The sequence below is a fragment of the Gopherus evgoodei genome, chromosome 1, assembly GCF_007399415.2.
Source record: "Gopherus evgoodei ecotype Sinaloan lineage chromosome 1, rGopEvg1_v1.p, whole genome shotgun sequence".
NCBI classification, from domain to species: domain Eukaryota; kingdom Metazoa; phylum Chordata; order Testudines; family Testudinidae; genus Gopherus; species Gopherus evgoodei.
In genome coordinates this window covers 128,145,299-128,162,239 of record NC_044322.1, presented here as the reverse complement: position 1 = coordinate 128,162,239, position 16,941 = coordinate 128,145,299, and the positions used below count along the sequence as shown (strand labels likewise).

The 16,941-nt window shown below is 40.2% G+C and overlaps 1 long non-coding RNA gene across 1 annotated transcript; it reads left to right on the top strand.

Moving 5' to 3' along the window:
- The first annotated feature begins 1,220 nt into the window (after positions 1–1,220).
- LOC115646283 lies at positions 1,221–16,637 on the top strand. Its single transcript, XR_003998985.1, has 3 exons — positions 1,221–1,231; positions 9,837–9,843; positions 16,542–16,637. It is a non-coding gene; the product is annotated as an uncharacterized LOC115646283 (long non-coding RNA).
- Positions 16,638–16,941: the final 304 nt, after the last annotated feature.

The window sequence follows — 16,941 nt, the reverse complement described above, 5'->3', positions numbered from 1 at the left end:
AGTGTACAGTCCAGATTTATGAGTAGCAGTGTCACCCCGGCCCTCTAACCTGGGGTCCTCTTTACATTGCTTTGCTGCCAGTCTGGTCTGCTCACAAAGAGCCTCCATCTTTGTGTGCACTGCATCCAGCCAGTCACAGCTTGGCTTTTACCAGCCTTGGTTATATTTCAGTATGACCTCAATGTAGCTCCGGTCTTAGACGTTCCCCTGACATGTATGTCCTGTACTGCCCAGCCCTTTTCTGGTCAAATAAGTTTATATAAAGTATATTTATATTTATATTTATATAAAGTATATTTATATTTATTTTATTAATAGAAATTATATGCACTTATCTTTTTACTCTAAATGGAGTTTTCCAAAAACGTCAGTTCAAACACACTGGATTTGATAGAACATCAAAACAAGTTTATTAACTAGAAAGAGAGAGATTTGAAGTAAGTACAAGTAATGAGGCATAAAAGTCAGAAATGGTTACAAGAAAAATAAAAATAAAAAACCACTGGTGCCTAATTTAACAAACTTTGTTAAAATCAAAGCAAAGTTTTTCTCGCCACATACTCTCTGAAGTATTACTGATCAAACTTCTTAGGTCAGAGCCTTCTTCTTCAATGGCTGCTCCTTTGTCCCTTCTGGTGCAGTGAATCAAAAAACACAGAGAGAAAAAAAAGAGGGTGGCCTGGGGTATTGGTCCCTCACTTTTACAGTGTCGGTCCCCCTCTTGGAAAACATTTCCAGTTAAGATTCAGGAGACAGAAAGTCTATAATAAAGGATGTTCCCTTCTGCTTTTCCTCACCTGTTGGAAATGCTTTCCCCCCCCCCATTCCTGCTTGATTACTCTATTTCAGGGGTGGGCATACTACAGCCCATCAGCCATTTTAATCTGTCCCTCGAGCTCCCGCTGGGGAGCAGGGTCTGGGGCTAACCCTGCTTCAGTGCTCCAGGACTCCAGGCAGGAAGCAGCATCGAGGGCTGTTCCATGCAGCTCTCGGAAGCAGCTGCATGGTCCCCCCTCCGGCTCCTATGCGTAGGGGCAGTCAGGGGCCTCTGCTCTGCGTGCTACCTCCAGCCCCAAGCACCACCCCCACAGCTCCCATTGGCTGGGAACCATAGCCAATGGGAGATGCAAGGGAGGTTCCTGTGGACAGGGCAGTGTGCAGAGTCACCTGGCTGCGCTTCCATGTAGGAGCTGGAGGAGGGACATGCTGCTGCTTCTGGGAGCCACTCAAGGTAAATGCTGCTCAGAAACTGCACCCTCGAGCCTCTCCCCGTTCCCCAACCCCTGATCACCCTCCTGTCCTCCAAATCCCTAGATCCCAGCCCAGAGCAACCTCCTGAACCCCAAACCCCTCATCCCCAGCCCCACTCAAGAGCCCTCACCCCCAGCCAGAACTTGCACCCCTGTCCACACCGCTGCCCCAGCACTGATCCCTCTCCCACCCTCTGAACCCCTTGGTCCCAGCCTGGAGCACCCTTCTATACCTCAGACTCCTCATCCCTAGCCCCACCCCAGAGCTCTCACCCCCCAGCCAGAGCCCTCACCCTGCCCCACACCCCACTCCCCTGCCCAGCCTCACATCCTTATTTCTGGCCCCACCCTTGAGCCCTCACCCCCTCCTCCACCCCAACCTCAATTTTGTGAGCATTCATGGCCCGCCATACAATTTCTATTCCCAGATGTGGCCCTTGGACCAAAAGGTTTGCCCACCACTGTTCTATTTACTGCTTAAAGGCAAATTAAGCAGAACACACATTCCTGTGTAGCCTATTATTTTAATTAGATGTTCATTTATTTTGTGATTATGATTAACTAACATGTTATATTATATACAATCATTGTATGCTAAATAAAGTTAAATTGTAGAATTATAGAAGACTGATTAGTAGTTAGAAGGCATAATTATGTATTAACTATCTAAATAAGTAGAGTTGAAATGCCAGGCCTACAGGCTAAAATCAGCAAGATTTTAGTTTAGCCATGCTAGGCCATAGAATTAAGAAATGTTTAACATAATTAAGTGACCAAAGAATGAAAAAGTTGTACCAATGGGTGATATTGCAAAAAAAAACAAAAACAAAAACCAACCAGTTAAAGTAATGTTTTGCTTACAAGATACCCGGTAGTCATATTTTTTCTAACACATGCCTTAACTGCAGAGTGCACTATGTGCAGAAATGCTAATGAAGTATAGTCAGAATCACATTATAAAATGAGGGTGCTAAGATTAAGAAAATTGAGCTCCCTATGGGAAACTCCCACAGGAACCATCCCTCTATGTAAGAGACCCATCAAACCCTAAACCTATCTGGGAGGATGTAAGTATAAATATATTTGTAACTTGTCTTTATGTAATGTATATATGCTTAGGAAATCATAACTTTAATTGTAATTTTAATAAAACTTGTAAAACAGACTAGACCTTATACTTGTAAATGTATGTGTGGTCACTACCCTTGGTCTTTATGTGTTCCTAGAGACTCTAAATCTGAAGCAAGTAGCAGTGGTGGCTTTCACTCTGTTAAGCTTGAAACTGTAGCCATCAGAACCGAACCCATGGTGGGGTAACACCAGATTACCAAATTCACTTTACATAAAATAAAAGGCTACATTTGTTGGTGACAGACCTATTTGCCAACCTCAGTTTGGAACATGTGTTAAGATCACCATACAGTGGAATTTTATAACTTCACAATGTTGCTGCACATATTTTATCATGACAGTATTGACCAGTAAATTATGAATTTTCAGATTATACTTTTCAAGACATACTTTGTACAAAGATCATTACAACAGTGTGTAAGGTGTGGGCACCAGGGTACATTCTGTATATTATAAAGTATATATTTGTAATATACAGGGGATGCAGATATGATGAAGGGAGGAGGCACTTATCTTCTCTCAGCTAAATATTTCTGGGCTTTTCATTTGTACGTCTACAGCTATTTTTTTTCTTTTTGTCATCCTGGCTTAGTCTGGTACCTTGTACCTTTCAGCCGTGGAGCATGCGTAACTAAATGTTATGGATCACTTGAAGTAACTAAATTTAGGTATCCATTCTTGAAAATCATGATCTGTGCCATTTTATTAATTTCTAAAAGTTCATAGTTTCTTCTAATATATTCTGTGCACATATTAGTCAATAAACAGTTAATACATTCTTTCCTGTAAACTACATCTCTCCTGCTGTCACTGCTTATTTAGAGACAAACGCAGGGCTTCATCAGAGACAGTTAGCGGCACCAAGCCCAGCTGGGCATACTGAGAATCCAGCTGGAAAATGCACATGGCCACAGAGTCTTTCAATACTAGATTATAGCAAGCATTTTACTAAAGGTGGTAGTAAATCCCATGTGGGCTTATCAGCATGCATGTATTCCTTCAGCTGGTGAGCACTAAATTGGCATAATCTCGTATCCAATCAATATTCTTAACTCCACACTCTGTTCTCCATATTCTACCTAGCTGATATGTTCCTTCCTTCTCACCTACTAGATAAAAGGCTAAAGTCCAGCACAGATACAACCATAAGTGTGTGTGGAAGCCATACTTATTAACTTGATCAAATCATCCACATACTGTACATGCAGCTCACTGCTACACTGGAGATGAATCCAGACATGGCATCTGATGGTTAAAATAAATGCACTACACAGGCCAGCCTTAGCTTGCTGAGATTCTCTCCATTTTATCACCTAAAGTATTTTTAGTGTTTTGTTTAAGAAACCCTGTGTGAAGGAGCAGAAACTCAGAGGTTCGTCTCACAGGAGTGGAGGGCATGCTTTTAATCCTTCCGTAACAAAGAGTATTCAGCCCTCTAATGCTTGTAGATCCCCAGAGATCTGGCTGGGGCTATCAGCAATCTCTGCACATTTCACTCTGGCTCTGCCAGGCCTTTTCCAGAGTTCTGGTGGTACACATCAATGGCCTCATGCTGCCAGTCCTTCCCCACTATATACTTCCCAGGAACATCTTGAACTGGGAATTCCACAGCATGGAGGGAGAGCACTAACGTGAATCCTAACTCAGCCTTGCCCATCTCATTCCTATCTAACTTCTCACCCACCCACTCACCCACCAATACTGAGCTGTAGATCCCAATAACTGTGGTGGGGTATTATCGTTTCCAGGGGCAGGGAAGGCTTGAAGCCACAGAGGCAGTGACTCTGCTCATGATCTGCTTGGTTCGTATCCTTTCAAGGTTCTGTTATGTAGGAAACAATGTGGGCCATTAATTTTAACCGGACACTGTACCATTAATGTAGTCCGTGGGTAAGCAGAAGGTAAGTAGTACAGCTTCTAATGAGCTAAAACTATGAGAAATGTTTACATTTCACTCTCAGAGCCTTATGTGAGAGTCTGTGGGCTAGAACATAGGTCTGCAGAGCCTGGGATGACTGATGTTGTTACAGTGCCACACAGATCTACATCCAGGGGGCACTGTAGAGAATAGGTGCAGCCGGAATTACCACCCAAGGGGGACCAGCGTGACAGTACTCTGAGGCCTTCTGATTGGTCAAGTGCCATATTTAACCCCAGGGGTTGCCCCAGGAGGTTGTCTAGACAACTACACAGACTTTGGCCTGCTGTGACTCCAGACTTTGCTTTGTCTCCTGATCTCTGGTCTCAGTCTGACTCTGATACTGACTCTTGCCTCCTGTCTCCCTGCACTACATCTGATTTCCAACTCTGGCTTAACTCTGAACCAAAATCTTGCTTACTGAATGTGGCTCATGTGATACCTCTGACTCCTGCTCAGTGAATACCAACTCAGATGTGCAGAACCCAACTCAGCTGTGACTAGTATGCCCTGGTCCCTTACACATTAAAAGGAAAATAAAAGACTGTAGGGGAGGGGTTACTAATGTCCAATCCAACCCCAAACAAAACAAAACAAAACAAAATTGGGGAGACACATGGTTGAAGATGCTTAAATGTGTTGTGTATTATGTGGAAAGCACAGCATGCTACATAATTACGTGAAAGGAGAGGGAAATAATAGAAGGGAATAAGAGAGATCGGTGACTCATGAAGAGCTTTGTCAGAGTAGATTGTTTGAAATGTTGTTTTATTTCCCCCCTTTCTCTTTCAGGCACATTGAAGAGACACAAGCCTTTCTTCCTCCATTCATCTAATTCTAATTAATCTTTTATTTTATTATTTGAGTGGGTACAAAAGGGACTTACAAAATTCAGAGATATTTGAAAAAAATTATCAAAATTGGTGGCAGGTAAAGAAATTACTTTTTTACTGTAGCTGTAGTTTCCTTTTTTTTCTTTAGCATTGTAATGAAAATGAGACATTTTATTTTTCTTATTCTTTTGGAAAGGAGTTTTGAGGATGTTGACAGGAACATGTGCTTCTTAATATTCAACCTGATGCATACATCATGAAAATGGCAGAAAATAAGCAAAGAAGAACAGAGAGAAAACAATTAATGGATAAAATGTCAGTAAGATTTCACGTTTCCTTCCACATGGAAGTTAGAGGCATAGGGCTCAGTCAAGATCCAAGGTATGCAGTCATATAGTAAGAGGCAAGAAGATCCTTTTACATCACTTCTTAGCATTCCCTGACTGAGGGGAGGCACATTCCTCCCCTCATCCCACAGCCAAGCAGGATGTATGGCATAGATAGGAAGTGACAGCAAGTGGGTGGAAGCTTTGTTCTGCCCTTTTCCCCTCCAATGGAGTGGTGGTACAGTTGGGCAGGAGTGAGGAAGTATATGGACCAATCACAAATTTTCATCAATTGCCGCAATCAAATGGGAGAGCAGGAAAGGAGTTGTGTCTTTCATATAATTCCTGTGTTACAGGACTGGTTTGTGAGAGCTGTCTCTCACTATGTATGTAGATAGTTAGTTAATAGATAAGATGCCATTAGACGACACTTGAGAATATGTAGCATAGTTTCTGGGTATGACCAATACAGCTTGTTTTTGAGTACTGGCAATAGCTTCTGATATGCAACTTTTTACATGGAGACCTTGGCAGCACTTGGCTCTACTTTTGAGGCAGCACTCCTATGACCAAAGCTGTATTCTGGACAGGAAGGGAAAACACAATCGAGCCCAGAGTGATATGCAAGGGACCACTAAGCAGAATCAGCAAGAGAACAATTTAAAGCCACTGGCAAGATGTGGTGCACTAGCTGCATCATTTTCTTCTCTAAGATATGTGGAACACATTATTTTTAATTGAAGAGTTTTTTTCTTGGGGTGGGAAGGTTGAGAGGAGGTGAAAGTAATAGAATGTTTCTCAATATTTATGGAAGCAATAGAAAAAGCAAAACTCTGTTACTTAAGCAGGGCCGTAGCAACAAAGAACATGGCCCCCTCCGAACATATGTCCGGGGCCCCTTACAATGCAGAAACTGGAATGCGGTATTTATTTTATACAATATACAGGGTTCATATTATGTATACATAGGCCTACAGTGTACATGTATTCCGTATTTACGCAAAGCGCTTCTTTCGAGCCTTGTTCTCCGCAAATTGGTTAATCAATGCATCATAATCCAGAGATCTGGCAATCTTGTTTTCGATTGAGATAACTGCAAGCACAGAAAGCCTGTCATCTGTCATGGTTGAGTGCAGGATATTCTTGATCAGTTTCATTCTGCTGAAGCTCCTTTCAGCGCCAGCGACAGTAACTGGTGTGGTCAGAAGTATTCTGATGCAAATGCAGAGATTCGGATATATCTCCTGAAGGCTGTTCTTGTATATGTACGTTAAAAAATTGTTTGCCGTGACAAGCCTCTCTCTTTCTTGATGACATAAATAAAACGATTCAATTCCATTATGAGTTCGTTGGCATCAATATTTCCCATTTTTCTTTCAAAATTTTTGCTGTGATTCTCCAGTTCATTTTCTCTGTGACACTGCTTCAGTCTGTTAGCATTGTACAGAAATCCAAACAACTTATACCACTCCACGAGTTGGTCATTTCGCGATGAAACAAAAGATATGGCCTGATCAGTGAGAACAAGAAAGAACTGCGATTTGAATTTTTCTTTGGCAGAAAGACGACTCGAATCATCAGCACATTCGTAATCAAACATTCTCTTCTTACGTCGCACCCTGGTGTCTGGAAACACCTGCTCAGTACCCATATGCTCTGCTATTTCACGTGCATTTGTGACCACAGAGTTATATCCTGTATTTTGATAGTCTTCTAAAAACTTCATTGTAGCACCGACTTCTGCCTGCAGTATGTCAATTGACACATCTGGTGACTGAATTAATTTGCTGGTTTTATTGTTGTGAGATAGTATATCGTATCACGTGTACACAGTCAGAACAAAAGGCCACGTAGTAACATGGTCTAAAAGCGCACCGGCTTCTGTTGCTGTATTGCCATCTTTCTTTTCGAGTGCATATTCTCGCAAAGATGACAAAGCATAGCACAATTCTTCAAGGTGATAACGCAATGGCTTCACAGCATCAATTCTCGACTCCCAACGACTGTCCGATAACCCTTTAATAGATATTGGCATACGTTCTTGAAGTATATCCCAACATGAAGGTGAAGAAGAAAAGATAACGTATATTCTGTTAATCAGACCGAAAAAGTCAACGGCATATTTCGATGACTTTGCTGCGTCTGAGATCACAAGATTCCAAGTGTGAGCTCCACATGATACATACAAGGCATGGTCATTTATTTCTAGCATGTGGGCTTGAACTCCTTTATTCTTTCCTCTCATATTTGTGCCGTTATCATAAGCTTGGCCTCTCATGTCAGCAATGTCTATTCCTAAGTTGTTTGCCTTTTCAAGAAACGCTTCCAATAAGCCCTCGCCAGTTGTATCATGAACATTAAGAAAACCAACAAACGCTTCACGAATATTGACACCATCTTCACCGTTGCATTCAACAAAGTGTAACACCACACACATCTGTTCTTCATGTGACACGTCGGGAGTACAGTCCAAAATAACTGAATAATATTTTGCTTTTTTAAGCTGTGCTATGTTGGCCTCTTGAATGTTACTAGCAACAAGTTGAATCAGCTCGTTTTGGATCTGTGGACTGAGGTACTGAACATGTGTCTCTGCCTTGTTAATCCTCTGTAAAAGTTCACTGAGGACAGTATCATACTTTGCAAGCAATTCAAACAGTCCCTAAAAGTTGCCATTCGAAGGATCGCCGAGCTTTTCATTACTTCCTCGAAATGCCAAGTTTCTTTCGGACAAGAAAATAACGACATCAACCATGCGTTTGACAACATTTCTCAAGAAATCTCTTTCTTTCAGAAAAGCCTGCAATTTGAGTTGGTCAATAGATGTACGGTTTACTATGCCTGACCGAAGGTCAAACCATTTCACCATACAGTCTTGATGACCTTTGCCTGTTTCATGCTGCTGAAGTCTTTTTGACAGTGCTTTCCAAGCAGATGTTCCACGACGTAGCAGTATGTCACCAGTGCCAAATAATTTACAACAAAAACAAAAAATGGCATCTTTCTGAACTGAGTACATTAACCACGAACATCTTATTTTCTCACTATTTGCCATGGTTCGATAGAAATGAGTACTTGTGAACCTCCATCTTTCCTCGAAATTCGTAACTTTCATTCTGCTGCGGTGGGCCACGTGCAACAATGTCACACGCTTGCCTGTCTGATATTATAGACCGCCAATCTCCTGGATCATCAGTCAGTGGTTCAGATTCAGATACTTCTTTCCTGGCAGCAGCTGGAATATCTGTCACAGTTTGTTTGGTAGAACAACTAGCTTCACCTTCGACCTCACTTGAAGCACTTCTGGATACTTCTGGATACGATTCATCGCTGCTAGCGCTGTCCGTTTCATGTGCCTGCACCTGTACGTTGGATTGCAGCGCAAAATACGTTGACAACTTTGGAATTTTCTCAAGTTCCTTCTTGGCATCTTTTGCTGCCTTTCGTTTACTAGCTCCGCTCTTATACATTCTCTTAGACATCACAAAGCACGCTTCTGCGTTGGAAACGATAAAAAACTAAACAACTAAATTAATAACATTTATCCGCCGACCGCCATTATGAACGCAAATACACATTCTTTGAATGGGTCCAACTAAAATTCAAAACTGACCGACAGACAACTGATGTAGCCAATAGCATTATGATGTATCATAATGATGTCACGGTTTTGTCAGTAAAACCAACATGGATTGTGCAATAGCATCAATAAATGTCACTTGCCTAGTTATACCTTATAATTTTTTTGCCACTTTTAGGGGCCCCCTTCCTTGCAGGGCCCCCTCTGGTCGCAGGGTACAGAGGGCGCTTGCTACACCTCTGTACTTAAGGGCCAAATTCTTCCCCTTGCTCATGTTGAGTAGTGCCTTACTGCATGAGGGAAGGAGCAGACCCCAATGGCTGAAAAGGAGGACCCACCTGCCCCCAAGGCTGGTAGGCTCATTGCTACCACAGACAAGAGGAGGAGGTGATGGGTAGTGGTGGTTCAGGACACCCTTCTGAGATGGATTGAGGCATCCATCTGGCAATCTGACATGACATCTTTAGAATCATGCTGCCTGCCTGGAGTCTGCTGCTGAGACGTTACCAAAAAGGTTGCTGAGCATCATCCAGACTTCTGACCACTGGACTATGTTGTTTATCCATGTGAGCACTAATCATACTACCCTGTATGGTCCTGAGCAGATCAGCACTCACTACAGGGCTCTAGGAGTGAGGGTAAAGGGTTCAGGGGGGGTAGGTGGTGCTCTCATCTATCCTCCTACTTAAAGATAAGGTCTCAGGCAAGGAAACACTCATTCTGGAGACGAATACATGGCTGCAAAGATGGTGTTGATGGAAGGACTTTGGCTTCCTCAACCAAAGGACTGCTGGGAAGAGATGGGGTCCACATTACCAAGGGGTAGAGCATATACTAGCTCACCAACGTAGTGAGGAGGGCTTTAAATTAGATGCAAAGCAGGCAAGTGACCAAAGGTATATACTAAAAAAAAAAAAGATGACCTTAAGAGAGGACTCAATGTTGGGGTAGTTCACAGGACCAACAAGGGGGATCTAAGTGGGGGAATCTGCTCAATATCTAATATGTCTATACGCTAATGCAAGCAGTCAGGGGAATAGACAGGAAGAACAGGAAAGTATTAGTATATAAGCTAAATGATGACTTAATTGGAATCACTGATTTGGCGGGATAAATCTCATGAGTGAAATATTAGTATAGAGGGGTATAGTATGTTCAGGTAGGACAGGCAGAGAAAAAAGGTAGAAGATGTTGCTTTACAACAGATTAGACAAACATCTATCAGGGATAGTCTAGGTTTACTTTGTCCTGTCTCAGTGCAGGGGGCTGGACTAACTGATCTCTCAAGGTCCCTTTCAACACTACATTTCTATGATTCCATGAGTAGGACTATTGATTTCAAATGGAGCTATTTACAGAGTAAGGTACTATAAAATGTTAGTAAACATGATGGAATCTGATCCTTAATGAATGCTCACTTTTCAAAAATAGAAACATTTTGTAATTCCAATTCCTTTTCCGCTTTTTTATGGAAAATGTGAGGAATGTCTAAAATAACAAAACTCTAAAAATAATACCCCCTCTTTGCCCTTATAGAAAATTCCTATAAAATGTAACAAAGATTAAATCAATTATGTTATATAAAAAACTCTCTGAAATCCTATAAATTTAATAGGCAGTGATATTTTTTGCTATAGAATGGTTAAAAATGGTTATCATCTTCTACAAGATTTCTCCATAAGTGTATGTTGAGGAATATTCTTGTATCATGCTACCCACACTTGGTAAAAAATAGGTACCTAGGTTTCTTGACTACCACTTCTTACTCAATTTATAGTACTAGTCCACAGAAGCCCCTAAGTAATTAAGGGAGAGATTTTTCAAGACCCAATGGCTGCTAGTATCCCACTGTCACTGCAATGGTAGCGGGCATCTCACTGTCATTTCTGACTATTCATGAATGTCCAAAGTCTTGGCTGGTTTTCCCAGAAGTTTGAGATTTTTCACACATCTTTACTTCAGAGTCAGAAGCAGGAGCAATATCTACCCTGGTTTCATAACAACCTGACTCTAATTCCATTAATCCATAACCACACACTGGCATGCTTATGTGCTGTCTCTTTCTTGAACAAGTCTGCAGTACATATTCAGACATGGTTTGTTAATCAAATCATTCATCTAAAGATAAATGCTGATGTTTAAGGGAATAAACTATTGATAATAGAACTCTGAGCTACCAACATAAACATATCTTATTACGGAAGAAGAGGTTTAATATTGACTGAATTGTAAAGATATGTCTACATTACAAAATGAAGGGTTCTTTATAGAGTTTGAATAGTTCTCAAGAGGGCTTAACCATGATTAACTATCATGGTATGCTGGACACAACTTGTCTATGCTGGCTACAAAGTTTTGGCCAGTGTTGTCCCATTTAACTCCTTTAGCTCTCAACCATGTTTAAACATGATAATAAATTATCAGAAAAAGGGGTAAACAGTGAGGTGGCAAAATTTGAAGATGATACAAAATCATACAAGACAGTTAAGTCCAAAGAAGACTGCAAAGAGTTACAAAAGGATTTCACAAAACTGAGCGACTGGGCAACAAAACAGCAGATGAAATTTAGTATTGATAAATACAAAGTAATTCACATTGCAAAGCATAATCTCAACTATACATACAAAATGATTGGGTCTAAATTAGCTCTTTCCACTCAAGGAAGAGATCTTGGAGTCACTGTGGATAGTTCTCCAAAAGCATCCACTCAATGTGCAACAGCAGTCAAAAAAGTGAACAGAATGTTAGGAACCACTAGGAAAGGAATAGATAATAAGAAAAAATATCATAATGCTAATATATAAATCAATGGTATGCATGAACCTAGAATACTGTGTGGAGTTCTGGTCACCCCATTTCAAAAAAGATATATTAGAATTGGAAAAAGTACAGAGAAGGGCAACAAAAATGCTTAGGGATATGGTACAGCTTCCATATGAGGAGAGATTAAAAGACTGGGCCTTCTCATCTTGGAAAAGAGTCTACTGAGAGGGGACATAATAGTGGTCTATAAAACTGTGACGGGTGTGGAGAAAGTAAATAAGGAGGTGTTATTTACTCCTTCATGTAGCAAAAGAATAAAGGATCACCCAATGAAATTAAAAGGCAAGAAGTTTAAAAAAACAAAACAAAAAGTACTTCTTTATAAAATGCAAATGTTGTGAAGGCCAAAATTATAACTGGATTTAAAAAAGAATTAGATAAGTTCATGGAGGATAAATCCATCTGTGTCTATTAGCCAAGATAGTCAGGGATGCAACCCCATGCTCTGGGTGTCCCTACACAGCCTAGATCATAGGTCGCTGAATGCCAGATGCTAGGAATGGACAACAGGGAATGCATAATTTGATAATTACCCTGCTCTGTTCATTCCCTCTGAAGCACCTGGCATAGGCCAGTGCTAGAGGACAGGATTCTGGGCTAGATGGACAATTGCTCTGATCCTGTATAGCCATTTTTATGTTATGATATGTTTTTCTAATATAGACAAGCCCTGGAGTCTTTTCTCTCTTTTACTTATTTTCATAAGGATGTCTGAAATGAGAACAGGCTTCCATGTCTAGTATGAAGTAAACATGTGGCCATTTGTCTGAAAACAATTAATACTTAGGATGTTACATCAGATAGTATTTTTCATCCATGTATCTGAGAGCACTTTGTAAAGGCAAGTAAACACTTTAGCCTCCTTATACACATGGTGTAAATGAGGCATAGAGGTTTAATTCCTTGCCCAAGATTGCACATTGAGATTATTCCAAATTGTGAATGGGACCTAGGCTCCTGAACTGACACTCTGTGCTTCATCTATAATACTAGTCCAGAGCAGCCCCAAAATAACTATGGGGGGGGATTTTCAAAGGCACAATGGCAGCTAGCTGTCCCACTGCCACTGCAATGGGAGTCAGGCATCTAGCTGTCATTTGTGCCTTTGAAAATCTCCCCTTAAAGTCCTAAAGAATTATTTGCCTGACATAAACCCCATTGTAGTCAAGAGGATTCTTTCCATTTTACAGTCTTAACCTACTCCATCCAGAAGAATTCAGCTCTGAAGCCTTTTATTTAAATTAAAAATTAGTCTTATGTTTTATTTTTTCATCAATAAGGGTCTGATCCTTCTCTCTTTGAAGATAACGATTTGCGTGGTCCTGCTACAGCAAAGCAGTTTAACGTAGCAAAGCTCTTTAAGAGCATGGTTAGTCAATGGCACTACTTACATTTTTAAAGTTAAGCATGGTCTTTGCTAGACTGAGGCTCCAAGCTGTAGTACTTTTAATTATGAAGATTTTTTACTTGGAAAAGATTTAGCATATAATAATCAACCCTTTACTATATTCCTCATGAGCTGTCATCAGTGAAAGAGAAAAAGAAGTTTACATTAGCATTAGCTAGGAAAATATCAATGGGAAAGATAAAGGAGATAGTTTTAATGTATAGCTCTCATAATGTCATAGAAGTGTAGGACTGGAAGGGCCATCAATAAATCATCTAATTCACTCCCCTGCACTCATAGCAGGATTAATATTATCTAGACCATTCCTGACAGATGTTTGTCTTACCTGTTCTTAAAAGCCTCCAATGACAGAGATTCCGCAGCCTCCCCAGGAAATTTATTACAGCGCTTAACTACTCCAATAGTAAGTTTTTCCTAATAATATATGGAGATATACCTATGTTATAAAACCAGAAGGGACCCTGAAAGTTCACCAAGTCCAACCCCCTGTCTTCACTATCAGGACCAAGTACTGATGTTGCCCCAGATGGCCCCCTCAAGGATTCAGCTTACAACCTTGAATTTAATAGGCTAATGCTCAAACTACTGAGCTATACCTCTTCCAGGCTGCCCATCCTAAACCTCCCTTGTTGCAATTAAAGTCCATTGCTTCTTGTCCTATCCTCAGAAGTTGAGGAGAACAATTTTTCACTCTCCTCCTGGTAACAATTTTTTATATATGGTACTTAAAAATGTTACTCTGTCCCTCTCAGTCTTCCTTTCTCCAGACTAAACATACAAAAAAATTTCATATCAAATTTTCTATATGTTTAATCATTTTGGTTGCTCTCCCCTAGACTTTGTCCAATTTTTCCATATCTTTCCTGAAAGGTAGCACCCAGAACTGGACATAATACTGCAATTGAGACCTTCTCAGCGAGGAGCAGAGTGGAAGATTTACTTCTCATATCTTGCTGACAACACTCATACTGATATACCCAAGAATGATGTTCACTCTTTTTGCAACAGTGTTATACCGTTGACTCACAGTTAGTTTGTCATCCACTATAACACCCAGATACCTTTCTGCAGGAGGCCTTTTTAGGCAGTCATTTCCTATTTTGTATATGTGTAATTGATCGTTCCTTCCAAAGTGGAGTATTTTGTCCTTATTGAATTGTCATCATCCTATTTACTTCAGACCATTTCTCCAATTTATCCAGATTATTTTGAATTTTAAACCTATGCTCCAAAGCACTTGCAATCCTGTACACCTTGGTATCATCCACAAACTATATGTTTACTCTCTATGCCATTATCTAAATAATTGATGAAGATATTGAACAGAACCAGAACCAATGTTGATCCCTGTGGACCCCACTCAATATGCCCTTACAGCTTGACTGTGATCCACTGAAAAATACTCTCTGGGAACAGATAGTTATACACCCACCTAATAGAAGCTCCATCTAGCCTACATTTCTCTAGTTTGTTTATGAGAAAGTAATGCGTATCAGTATCAAAAGACTTACTAAAGTCAAGATAGATCGCCACATCCACTGCTTCCCCCGTGTCCACAAGGCTTGTTACTCTGTCAAAGAAAGCTATTAGGTTGGTTTGACACAATTTGTTCTTGACAAATCCATGTTAACTATTACTTATCACCTTATGATCTTCTAGGTGTTTGCAAATTGATTGCTTGATTATTTGCTCCATTATCTTCCTGGGTTAAGATGACTGGTATGTAATTTCCTGAGTTATTTTTATTCCCTCTTTTATAGATTGGCACTATATTTGTCCCTTTCCAATCCTCTGGAATCTCTCCCGTCTTCCATGAGTTTTCAGGGATAATCACTAATGATTCAGATATCTGCTCAGTCAACTTCTTGAGTATTTTAGGATTTATTTCATCAGGCCCTGCCAACTTGAAAACCTCTTAACTTGTCTAAGTAATTTTTATCTTGTTCTTTCCCTATTTTAGTCTCAGATCCTATCTGACTGGTGTTCACTATGTCAGATGTCCAATCGCTACTTACCTTTTCGGTGAAAAATGAAACAAAGATGTCATTGAGCATTTTAGCCATTTCCACATTTTCTGTATTGTTTCCCCCTCCACCCCCTCACTGAGTAATGGACCTACCTTCTCCTGGGTCTTCCTCTTGCTTCTTATGTATTTGTAGAAAGATTTCTTGTTACCCTTTATGTCTCTAGCTAATTTAATTTCACTTTGTTCCTTAGCCTTTCTAATTTACTAAACAATGTACTTTTTCTTTAGTTTTTATATGTGATGCAACATATTTGAAATGCACATTTTAATGAAATACATAAATGCCTATTCTCTGTCCTATAAAGTGTACCCAAAATGTTGTCTTTCTCTGCCTCTTAGAATGCATTGCATTAAAGTAAGAGAAATGTTAAAAGCTGGAAACATGTATATTTTTAAAGATTCTGAAAATCAAGTTGCTCTTCCTTATCCCACCAATCTCTTCTGGGTTTCTGCCTGTCACTGTTACAAGAATTAAATCTATCTGAAACTCCTTCAATGTATCCTGAAGTAGCTCTCAGTAGATATAGAAACTAATCTTAATTCTAAATTCTCCTGAAAATCCTTCATGGCAATAGAATGACAATTGTGTAGGTCTAATAGGAGTTTCATGCCTGCTCTTTCCAGAATTTTAGTGAATAAATCCAAATATGCATACATTACATACAGATTGGCAGTCTCTTGCAAGTCAGTAAAACTCTCTCTGTATGATCCTCGGCCAATCTTTTTTTCTTTTGTTATTTAATTATTTCATAATTTAATATCCTTTACAAGAATGAATAGTCTTGCCTTCATTCCTGTATTCAAGAGTGATAAAATGAAAGGTCAGAGTCACCCTAGAATAATGTAGCACTGTGTTATTCCTATTTTAACTTTTTGTTTCTTAGCTAATATAGTATCCAAATGCTTTAAAAAATAGCATCATTCCATACACCACTTAAACGCGTACAAGCATAGCATTGTGTAGAAGTTAAAAATTAACTTTTATCTATGTGGAATTGAAAATATTTTAAACAATATTTACAGAAACAATCTCATTTTTAAAAGAAGAAGTAGTTCATAAGCAAGAAGAGAAAGTTTGTTTCAGTATCAGAATCAGGGCCGGCTCCAGGCACCAGCTTATCCCGTGCACTCATGGCAGGATTAAGTATTATCTAGACCATTCCTGACAGGTGTTTGTCTCACCTGTTCTTAAAAGCCTCCAGTGACAGAGATTCCACAGCAGGTGCTTGGGGCGGCCACTCTGGAGCGGCACTTTCAAGTATTCAGCTGCAATTCGGTGTAGGGTCCCTCGCTCCTGCTCGGCGCAAAGGACCTCCCACTGAATTGCCGCTGATCGTGATCACGGCTTTTCTTGTTTTGGTTTTTTTTTGGCTGCTTGGGGTGGCAAAACCCCTGGAGCTGGCCCAGATCAGAATGCATAAAAACAAATAGATTGGATAGGAGTGTTATATAATACACACTGTAGGCTAAATTCTGGATCTGATCACCACCTCCACTTGGCAATCTCATGGAAGGAGGTAAAGAAGAGGAAAGCACTATGCAATTCTGCATGCTGAGATTGCTCCCTGATTGTTCCATTGCTGGTGGAAGCAGGGTTTGCCCCCATATTAAATAGGTTGTCCTCAATTTTTACAGTTCTCCTAGAT